General features: G+C 37.9%; 1 pseudogene; it reads left to right on the forward strand.

The window, feature by feature from the left end:
• Positions 1–9,975: 9,975 nt before the first annotated feature.
• Positions 9,976–10,945, forward strand: LOC147628267 (uncharacterized; annotated as a pseudogene).
• The last annotated feature ends 733 nt before the right edge of the window (positions 10,946–11,678 follow it).

Genomic DNA, 11,678 nt, shown 5'->3' on the forward strand with positions numbered 1-11,678 from the left:
GATTTTAACTACTGGAATTTCTTTTATTATGTCCCATGGGTTTTTCTTGGTCTCTTTTTCTTTCCTGTTCTTTCTCTATTCTCCCAATTCCTGTCGGAAAACAATTCTTCAAGCAAAGAAATGGGCGTACCAGGTCTACGCGATATTCCTGGCACATTTGGATCCGATGGAAGCTCCTTTTTCTGCTTTGCTTGTGTGCTAGGTTGAAGTACACCCAAAGCATCCACTTGTTCAGGATTTTTGGTGACCTCGTAGCGTACTCCATTTCTACCCATGTACATATCGTCTTAGTAGTTTACCCATGGTGTTGGTTCAAACGCAGAATGAATGTCTGCAATTTTAACAACAAACCGGCTCATTGGATCTTTGTAGATCTCACCACCATGCGCGTTTGTATACAAGAAATGGAGTCTCAGGTTGTCAATCAACTCCCCATCTGGGATTTCAAATGGATTAGCAGAATCTGCCATACCAATGGGTGTGGATGGTATATTCATGCCAAATGACTCGTTTATGTCCATTGAAATATCACTCTCGATTCTTGAGAGGCTCTCTGTTGTTTGAGACTCCGAAGATGTCTCGAGAATGCTCTCCAAGTTGCCAACAACCGATTGAGTGCCGCTCCCTTGAGTGGTTACCTTAGATGGTGCACTAGTGTTACGTCCCCCTAGTATTGTTCCCGAGCGTAGGTTCATATGCTATTTTTAGCACGTTGCAGTGTCCAGTTTTGAATTTTTTTTTTGATTTTTTTGTTTTTTTATTTTTATTTTTAACAAATATATATATAGATATATATATGTATTTTTTTATTTTTTATTTTTATTTTTATTTTTATAAACCCTACCTAATCACTAAATGCAACTAACATGAATATGTGTGTAACTATCTATATATATTTTTTATTATTATTTTAATTATTTTTTTAAAAAACTAATTACACAAAAATACTAATTATGCAAAAATTACAAAAATTTAAAAAAAGATGCAAAATATGCAGAAAATATGGACTCCAAATAAAACACATAATTTACAGAATTTTTTTCTTTTCTTTTCTTTTCTTTTCTTTTTGCGTGACGAGTGGTGATTAATGCAAGGATGCAACACAAAGAGTGGTGATCAATGCAAGGATGCAACACAAAGATGCAAGTAGGAAAACAAGAGACTTGACATTCTTATTTAGGGCTCTTGTAAAAAGTTCCAAGTTGTAGGTGAGTGTGGGACTGGGCTTGAGAATAATCCCACATGGGAAGTTTTGGGATTTTTAGAAGTTTTAGTATAAAAAGTGGCTCATTTGAGAGCTTATGGACACATTGGGCTAAACTTATGCTCGAGCTCTCTTGAGACTAGCTCTCCCTCTTGTTCATAGAGGTGCAAGCTCTTCTCTCTCCCCATCTATACTATTGTATGAGCAATGCTCTTCTATTTCAATGCAATGAGATGATGTTTTTCTCTCTTCTCATCTCTATTCTCTAGTGTGCATGTTTCTTTGTTGATGCTTGTGGATTCTCTATTAGGCTTTGTGTGGTAGTGGATTCAAGCGTAAGCTTCTCCATAGCTTGTAGCTTATCCATGGGCAAGGCATTGCTTGAGTAGTGATTGAGAATGCATGTTTATTTCAAGTTCCATTAAGCTTCAAGGTTTGTGTGCATGCTAGGGAAGTAAGTGCTTGAGAATGAAGTATGCTTTGAGCTTGTGTATGCATTAGCTTAGCTTTCTTCTTGTATTGGATGCATGAATGAGTGGGATGATGAGTGAATGAGTTATGGCAAGATTGAGTTTGTGTGTGTAAAGTCTATGTCAAGGTAGTAGTGTTCATAGCATTTTCTCCATTCGTGGATAAGCTTTTGTGCACCGGTACGGGTTGAATCCCTAGCTCCGAAAGGGATGTAAATCCCATTGGATTGAGCTACACATGGATCATACTACTCATGCTACAAGTGAGAGAGTCTTCCGTCTCTCCAGGACTCATTGACATATATCATTAGATGGCTTTTGAGGTTTATAGTGCTACTACTAATATTTTCCTTCACTCAAGAAAGTTTCATGGACTCTTACTTCTACCGTACACATGGTTTCAAGGACGAAACCTATTTGGGTGGGGATGTCTTGTAACATGGTAGGCTATGGGAATGAGTCTTGTAACATATGAATTTATGTTTGGGCCAAAGGCTAAGGGGAATAATTATAATGAGCCAATGGACATGGTCACATGTGAAGGCTAAGAGTATGGTAGTGTGAAATGGGGGCTAGGTATAAAGGACAATGGGTCAAAGCCCTAATCATACTTTGAATCAATGCTAATCATACTTTAAGAGCTTCTTGCTCAAGCTTCCATGGTGGTACTCCCTTTGAGTCCATGTGGTACTCCATCATAAGTGCAAATCTCTTCTCTCTCTCTCTCTCTCTCTCTCTCTCTCTCTATGAACATATGTGGTTATGTGTGATGCATCCATACATGCATGTGTGTGTGTGTGTGACTACATATGTGTTTATGTGTCACATACACACACATGTAAATCTCGGGGGGGTCACTATATGTAAATCCTCTATATCACGTGCGTTCAAGGTCTATTTAAAAAGTCCCTTATCTGTGAATTTTTGAGTGAATATAATATATCCTTTCCTATTAAAATCTGTAATTTTTTTTCAAAATACAATAAATAAATCCCCTCTGTAAATATATTTCTGTAAGTTTTAAATATTTAAAATGTCCTTCTGTTGAACCCACGTGATACTTACATATTTATACGAGTGACCCCCCCGAGATGTAAATATACCTATATGTGCGCAATGTGTATGCATGTGTGTGTGTGTGTGTGTACATGCATGCATGTGTGTGTGTACGCATGAGTGTGAGTGTAAGTGTGTGTGTGTGTGTGCATACATGCACATGTGTTTATGTGTGTGTGTGTGTGCGTGTATTGCTATGTGTGTGTGTGTGTGTGTCGCTATATGTGTTCTCAAAATTATAAGTAAATTTCTCATCTCTATTATGAATACATGGACATTTAAAGATTCTTTTTTAATTTTTATCTTTCAAGGTTACAAATCAAAAGTTTCATAAAAGTTTCATTTTAGCAGACATCCACTAGATAAAAACTAGAATGCAACTAAATGCAACCAAGAGATTACTTTACCTAAGTAAACTGAATCATGACTTTATCATCTTTATTTGAGCTTTACAAAAAGATAACAATAATCAATTATCAAATAAAAAAAGAATGATATTTCTCTTGTCAGTTCTAAATGCATTTAGTTGAAAATATTATTAGACTTTATAATTTTAAGAGTTAGTAAAAAAAAAGAAGCCAAAAAGTATATTATAGTAAATAAACATATAGATAAATCTATGTTAATTTGCAATACCTAGAGATGTGGTGTTACATGGCATGGTATTATTCCCAAATTACTCATCCCTGAGTGGGTACATTTTTATGTTACAAAATGGGTTGTTGATTTTTAGAGGCAAGGTGGCATTCAACATTTTTAAGTCTGGTGCATTTGGAATGAATGTTTACAAGGTTTAGAAATTAATAGGGCTTTGATTTGCATTTGCACATGCACATGCATCAATGTTAGTATAGAGAGGATAAGTTCAATGTTATAAGGTTACTCCAATCTTATATAGATAAAAGTATTGAGGGTTAATATAGTGCTCTAAGGCTAATATATACTTATAGGGTTAAACTTGGATAGTTTAGAAATTAGTACATGACATTGGGTTTACTATAAGTTCTCACATAATTCCTCCCTCTCTTCAATTGTCAAATGTGAATATTTCCTCTCAAATAAATTTAAACAAGGGTCTTACTCCAAGGTTATTCTAATTAAGTTTATCATCGTGTTGGTTCACTTTTAATTAATAAAATTTACACATACGTAGCAACATGAGTATTGCCATAACCTTGTAGAAGGAAGTAGACAATGCAGAAGTGAGCTATGCCAATAGAAAGAGGATAGTTGTTAATGTAGCCATATATTTTTTGAAAGAGACCGCTAGCATGGATAAAAAACATTGCAAGAGATATTTTCAACCTCTTCTACCTTCTTATGTCAATTAAAACATTCCAAGATTGTATTGAGAAATCAGATGACCAAGTACAAGAAGCGATTGTCTAGATTTCATACTAGCTTAACCACAATGAAGCAACCAATGTCTTTCAAAGAGCTCTTTGTTAAAATGTCTAGCATGCTTATGTTAATGAACTATGGGTCTACTGAAGTGCCTCAACTAAACATTTGAGCACATTATCTAGGCTTTGTACTATGGATTATGGGAAATTACTGTGGGAATCTTGCTGACGTAAAGGATGTATAAGTGTGATTATGGATGAATTAAAGGATGTATAAGTGTGATTATGGATGAATTGAAGGATCTGGTTTACACATTGGGTCAACAATACTCGAGTCTCTCCAAACAAAAAGGATGTTTGTAGGAAATGGCTTGGAAGAAAATCTTATGCATGACATCCAGTTCATCATCTTGAGATCTCCCAGGTTTGGTTCTATCTTTATAAATTACTTGTACACATGCATGGTAATTTTTTCTCATGTTTTCCTATTGCATACATGCGGTATGTACTTCATAGTTATGTGTATTTGCTATGTAACCACCTACATAGATAGCTAAGAAATATTTAAGAGCTAACTAAACACTATAGATAGTAGTTGCATCAATTACATACTTAGAATTTTATCATTCCAAATTGATTGTAAAGACTGTCGAAGCATTGGCTACCTTCTCTCAATATCAGGACTATTTAGCTAAATGGGGGCTAACTGGTAACATTTGTAGGTTCCAACTTGACCACCCACCAATAGCATTACAGGCTCTAGCCACTTACGCTAGCTTATTAAATTAATTTAGCTAGCTACAATGTATATAGTAGAAGTAGTTGGCTAGCCCCCATGTTACCTAGCAGTATTAAAGACCTTGCTACATTATGGACCTAACTACCTACATGTAGCTACTTGTGCTAGCTAGCTAAATTCTAGATTTAGCTAGGTGGATGGGAGTAAACTAGTTGGCCATAGCATAGCTATCTATGTTAACTAGCTACCCACATCAAATAGTATAACCAGATAGCTACATTAATCAGCTAGTTAGTTGCATCCATTAATCAGCTAGTTACCTTTATGAGCTAGCTATAACAAGTAGCTAGTTAGTTGCATCCATTAATCAGCTAGTTACCTTTATGAGCTAGCTATAACAAGTAGCTAGTATAAATAGTGTGATCTAGCTACAACTAGCTAGTTTCCTCTATGAACTAGCAACCTTTGTGAGCTAGAAATAATAACTAGCTGGTATAACCACCTTATTGCATTACCTACATGCTAGCAACCAACAAGCTAGCTACATAAACTAGTTAACTTTGTGAGCTAGCTACAACAACTAGCTAGTACAACTTAGCTAGCTACTAGTAGCTACATAAACTAGTTAACTTTGTGAGCTAGCTACAACAACTAGCTAGTACAACTTAGCTAGCTACTAGTAGCTAGGCAATTAGTTCATGATTGATAGAATGCACCTACTAGTCTAGCTACTTAGTAGCTACCTACATCAAATACTATAACTAGCTAGCTGCTTAGTAGCTACCTACATCAAATACTATAACTAGCTAGCTACTTAGTAGCTACCTACATCAAATACTATAACTAGCTAGCTGCATTAATCAACTAGTTAGTTATATCACCCAGTTACCTTTGTGAGCTAGCTACAAAAACTAGCTAGTATAACTAGTGTGAGATAGCTACAACTAGCTAGTTACCTTTGTGAACTAGCTACATTTGTGAGCTAGCAACAATAACTAGCTAGTATACCACCTAGTTGCTAACTACCTAGTTGCATCACCTTCATGTTAGCAACCAACAAGTTAGTTTCACTAGCTAGCTACATTTGTGAGCTAGCAACAACAACTAGCTAGTATACCACCTAGTTGCATCACCTTCATGTTAGAAACCAACAAGTTAGCTGCACTAGCTGGTTATCTTTGTGAGTTAGCTTCAACTAGCTAGTATAACCAACCAGCTACTAACTAGGAAACTGGTTCATGATTGATAGCAAGCACCTCCTAACCTAGCTACTTAGTAGGTAGTTTGTTTGAATAGCTACCATAAGTATTTAATTACTTTTTGCTAGCTCACACAGTTAACTAGTTGTTGATGTGTAATTAACTGTGTGAGCTAGCTAGCTAGTTCATGTGGCTAGCTAACACAGATAGCTATGCAAGGCCAAGTAGTATTCTCCCATCCACCTAGCCTAATGTACTTGGCTAGATAATGTAGCTACTTAACACAAGTAGCTATATGCTACTTAACACAAGTAACTATATGCTACTTAGTACACAGCTAGGTAATAATACAACTTGCCAGCATAGCTAGGTACTCAACTAGGTATTTGCATAGAGAAACAAAAGGTAGCTAATGCATTAACATCTACACAAGCTACTAGAATCAGTCAGTCCAAATATTTGGATCAATGATATTTGGATTGACTGACTATGGTGGCTACTTTCGATTATATAATTAGTTTATTTGAGGTAAGTGATGTAGCATTAGCGAGATTTTTGTTTCTATAGAAGCACGTACATACTTTTTGTAAGATGCCGATTGCTTTATTGAATTTTCTTATAAAGCCTTATTTTGTATGAAAGCTTATAGATAAATATACATGTTGGTGTATTCAGCATGTGCACATTTCATTTATGCGAGATGTAGTTCATCAAATGCACCAAACTAGGGCTAGTTTTCATCGACAAATATGTTGTTACAATTTCAAGATTTGTAATGGTGATGGTGGGGCTGGTTGCTTAGCAATTATGCATGCAAATCTCAGTATTACATCTATATATGAAAGTGTTTTGTATATAAAGACACCAGGCACTGCATACCATGCTTTGAATTTTTTGCTTGGAACATATGCTAATTATAGCACTAATAAACTTAAATGTTGTCCTCGTGAGCTTAGAGAAACATCAAAGTGTGTTACGATCAATATATTTAAGGATGTTGAAGTTGGTGTTCATAAGCAAGGTAAGAAAAATAGAAGAAAGGTTCTAACATTCAAGGAAATGAGCTATAGTGCTTTAACTTTGTGTTCAAGATTAAGATTTAGAAGTTCATTCGACACTCATTTGTAAATGGTAGGTGGATCAGTTTAAACAGTGCTTGCTTACATTCATTGAAAAAGTGGGGGTGCTGTTTGTTGTTGATTTTGTAGAGAACTATACATTTACAGAGAAAAATGAGACATTCCATGCACTGGCACTCTAACTAGGTGACAATCTTGGTTCATTCACATCACCTATATTCATATTAGTAGTGAGGTGCAATGTTAAGATTACAAGCTCGATGATAGCTAGAGACAGGCATGATATGTGCTAGCATGGTAGATAGCAGCATGTGTGTGACAATAAATGGCCGCGTCCAACTGGCCACAGTGTGTGGACATTAGTTAGGTTTATTTGGTGTGTGAACACGGCACATTTAGTGTGTGATGTGTGGTTCTCTTCTATTATGCATTGTGTGAGAATGGATATGGCTTCCCTCTTTGGTTAGGGTTACACTAATGGATTAGGGTTTACTCTCTTATGTGTGTGCTCTCTCTTTATCAGTCTTTTATCATGGTATCAGAGCCTAGTGCTCTCTATTAGGGTTTTGTGAGTGAGTAAAGAAGAGGGAAAAATTCTATTTTGGAGCTATCCACCATTGGAGATTGGAGCTTGGAGCAAAGAGAAGATGGGAGCATACCCTTACTCAACATATCTGAAAGCTAAGGATCTTGAGCGGATTGCAGGTGATTCAACACAAGTAAAGCAAGATTTGAGTTGCCCAATCAGCATCTATGTACCCATGTAAGTATATCTCTATACTAGCCTCATAGAAAATTCCGTAATCAATTGTGGACTTTATGTACCTAAGAATCCATCTAGTTGCATCCAAGTGTGGCTTCCTAAGGGCTTGCATAAACTAACTCACAAGTCTAATAGCCAGGGATTTCATTCACGTCTTCACGTGAAGTGGTAATAACCCCTGTTATTATCACTCTATCAAAGTGTTAATAACTGACCTGCCAAAATAGGCTAAGCCAATTTCAGGCGCCTCTATATAAACAAGTGGAGGTGGCTCTAGAAACAATTTTGGCACGCTCTCTAGAGCCCCTCACTCACTCACGAGTCACAAGAGCTTGAGCTTGATTAGGTAATTTTTTCTAGTTTGAAGTAGCTTTTTTTTCAACAAGCTTATCTACGAATAGTTACCTCCCCTGGGTGTCTATTTGCCTTGGAACACGGCTAAGTAGGGAGCATCCTTGAGAAGTAATTAGGTGGTGCAAGTGCTTGGGGCTCATTTCTATTATTGGAATGGAGCGCTCCTCATCACTGCACGGACGTACTTATATTTTACGAATAGGTACCTCCCTTGGGTGTCTATTCGCCTCGGAACAGGGCTGGGTAGGGAGCATCCTCAAGGAGGGATTAGGTGGTGCAAGTGTTTGGGGCTCATTTCTATTGTTGGAATGGAGCACTCCTCATCACTACACCAACGTACTTGTATTTTATGAATAGTTACCTCCCCTGTGTCTATCCGTCTGGAAACAGGTTTGGGTAGGAAGCATCCTCGTGGAGGGTTTAGATGGTGCAAGTGCTTGGGGCTCATTTCTATCAATGGAATGGAGCGCTCCTAACCTCTACACCGATTTCACGTTATTTTTTATTTTTGCTGCTTATTTTTTGCCTGCATATCCCTTTTTGCATCTTATTATTCAGATTTTTAATTGATTTTAATATTATTAGAACCAAGGCATCATAGTGACAATTTGCAGAGAATGTTAGATCATTTGTAGATTGGCGTTGCAAGTTATGTGGCAAAGAAAAATCAGGAGGTGCACCTCGTATTAGAGGGAACACTTCCTTGGGTCAGGGAGGAGTGGAACAAGTGGTAGGGCAAATGGAGGTAGATGCAATGGCATAGGCCATGAGAATGCCACAAAACGCTTAAGAGAGTTATTGGGTGGTGTAGCTAATGCAAAGTGACCTAGAATACTAGTTCCAGGTGTTGTGACCTCAGAGCATCATCAGCGCACTGCTTCCCCTACACAGGGGGGACAAAATAGTGATGCACCCTCCATGCAGAATGCTACACCTAGAGAAAGAGTTAGTAATCAAGATGGGTCACCAGGATACAATTTTGGGATGTCTAGAGCAAGACAAGTGATTCTCGATCAGAGCTTTCGATCAACTGCTCTTGAGGCAGCATAGTCTGCTCTTGCTCACGCTATCTATTTTATAGGCGGTTCTATGTCGATGGTGACACGAGATCCATGGAAGCATGCGTGGAAGAAGATCGGTGAGTATGGTCCTAGTTTTTGCCCTCCATCATATCATCAGATGCGAACAACACTATTGGACAAATGCTATGTAGACACGCAAAAGGAAGTTGATAGGTTGATTCTGAAATTGATTGATCAATCAGGATGCACTATAGTCAGTGATGACGGATGTTCAAATGTTCAGCGTACGCCATTAATTAATGTGATGGTATTCAGTCCTCGAGGGGAGTGCTTCATTAAAGCAGTGGGACAGCTCAGGTGAGATCAAGACAGGGGCCTATATAGCTAATATTATAGGAGAGACAATTCAGCAAATAGGTATTCCCAACGTAGTACAGGTGATCATGGACAATGCAAAAAAATGCAGAGCAGCTGGTCGACTCTTGGAGGAGCGCTTCCCTAGCTTACACACATTTGGTTGCAATGCACACAGCTTGAATCTTGTGTTGCAAGATTGGTATAAGAAAGATGATACTGCATGGTTCAAAAGCATTGTAGACAACTCAAAAATTCATTTTGAAGAGACAACGTGTTCTGGATATGTATCGTCACAATGTAAGACTACCATGCTAAAGCTACCGTGCGAAACAAGGTTTTGCACAAACTTCTACACCGTGGAAAGTTTGATACAAAACAAAAATGCTGTAATGGAGACATTTGTGTGTGCATATTTCTATGAGTGGGAAGCTCAGCAAATCGGTAATAGTCAAAACAAAGGTGGGGTCTTTGAAAGTCCTCATTGATGACAAACATTTCTGGTCTGATGTGGGTGATACATACCTTGCGACAGTTTGACCAAAAGTTAGCCAACATAGGAAAGGTGTATATGGGCTGGTACAATGTTCAAGAAAGTTTGAACTCTCCTTCAGAGCCTACAAATAGCTTGATAACGCCATGGAAAGTACCATTTAATAAAACTAAGAGGGATATCTTAAATAAGTATGTGCATGCTCGATGGGTCAGTGTGCACAGTCCATTGCACTGTGTTGCTTTCTTGCTTGATCCAGAGTATTGGAACATGGATTATGACGAATTAGATGAAGAGGTGATTGAAGACTTTTATGATGTGATCAGCAATTTCTATAGCAATGCAGATGATCAAGCACAAGCCTCACTGACTTAACAAAGTATAGATTAAAGGAGGGCCTTTTTAGTTCTGAGTTTGTTCAAAACCTTGCATCAAAAGAACCAGCTTGGAGGTGGTGGCTCATGAACGGTGCTTCAGTCCCTACATTACAAAAATTGGCTGTCAGAGTCCTTGCACAGTGTGCTGCCAACTCTAGCTCTAAGCGAAATTGGAGTACCTACAGCTATGTGCACTCCACTATTCGTAATCGCCTTCTAAGCAATCGTGCTGAGAAGTTGGTATACTTGTATTGCAATCACAAGCTACTCAGCAAGATTCAATCAGAAGAGTATGAAGAGGAGAGACCATGGTGGACTGTGGATAGCATTGAAGAGGACAATGAGCTAGGGCAAGAGGTTTCATCTGAAGAACTAGACTTCCGTGAGTTGGGTGGCTGTAGTTTGTTTGAATTGGATGCAAATCTTGAGGTGGATGATTGTCCTGCCACGCCAGCACGCGACAAAGAAGATTATTGTGGAGCACTGATCTAGACATATGATATATCATCTTATGAAGTGCAGAACAACTGTTAGAGACTGTTTTTGCCATTATTTTTATCAAGTGCAGAACAAGTGTAAGACAGTTTAGAAGACTTGTTGAAGGCATACTTATTAAGGTTCAATGTATTAATCCTAGAAGCCTATAACTCGTGGATATATTATACTCATTTTGGGAATGAAGATGACTGTGTTTTACCCTAAACTACTTTATACAATCAGGCATGACTGTGTAGTCTGTGCTTGAATCTCTAAATTGTAAGAAGTCTTGTGTTTAGCGTTTGAATAATTACTCACTACATGGTAATGTTATATTTCTTGTGTCCTTGTAGTATGTTCTTCATACTGTTTGTTGACTTTTTGTAATTTTCTATGCAGCATATATTGTATGCACATGGGCCATACTTTCTCGATCGATATGGCTCTTTAGCACTTTGGAGCAATCAAGGCATGGAGAAATCACATTACCAAGCAAAGGCCGTGTATTTTAAGGGCACTTGCCATGGTGGTGGCAAAGTCAAGAGTAATGCACTCCATGAAATGTTCAACTGGTTCTATCGCGTTCTGGTTGGCAAAAAAAGGCAGAAAACTCGCGGTAATTTGTCTCTTAGGCGTCAAATAATGAAAATTGTTAATGCAAGAAGAACTGAAGGATACAACAGATCAAATGCTAGGGAGAGACTACGGCAGTGGGTAGCAAGCAAGCGTCGGTGTGGTTCCTCATGGG

Source organism: Cibotium barometz, chromosome 19 (assembly GCF_041138505.1).
Source record: "Cibotium barometz isolate CiBa-2024 chromosome 19, ASM4113850v1, whole genome shotgun sequence".
NCBI classification, from domain to species: Eukaryota; Viridiplantae; Streptophyta; class Polypodiopsida; order Cyatheales; family Cibotiaceae; genus Cibotium; species Cibotium barometz.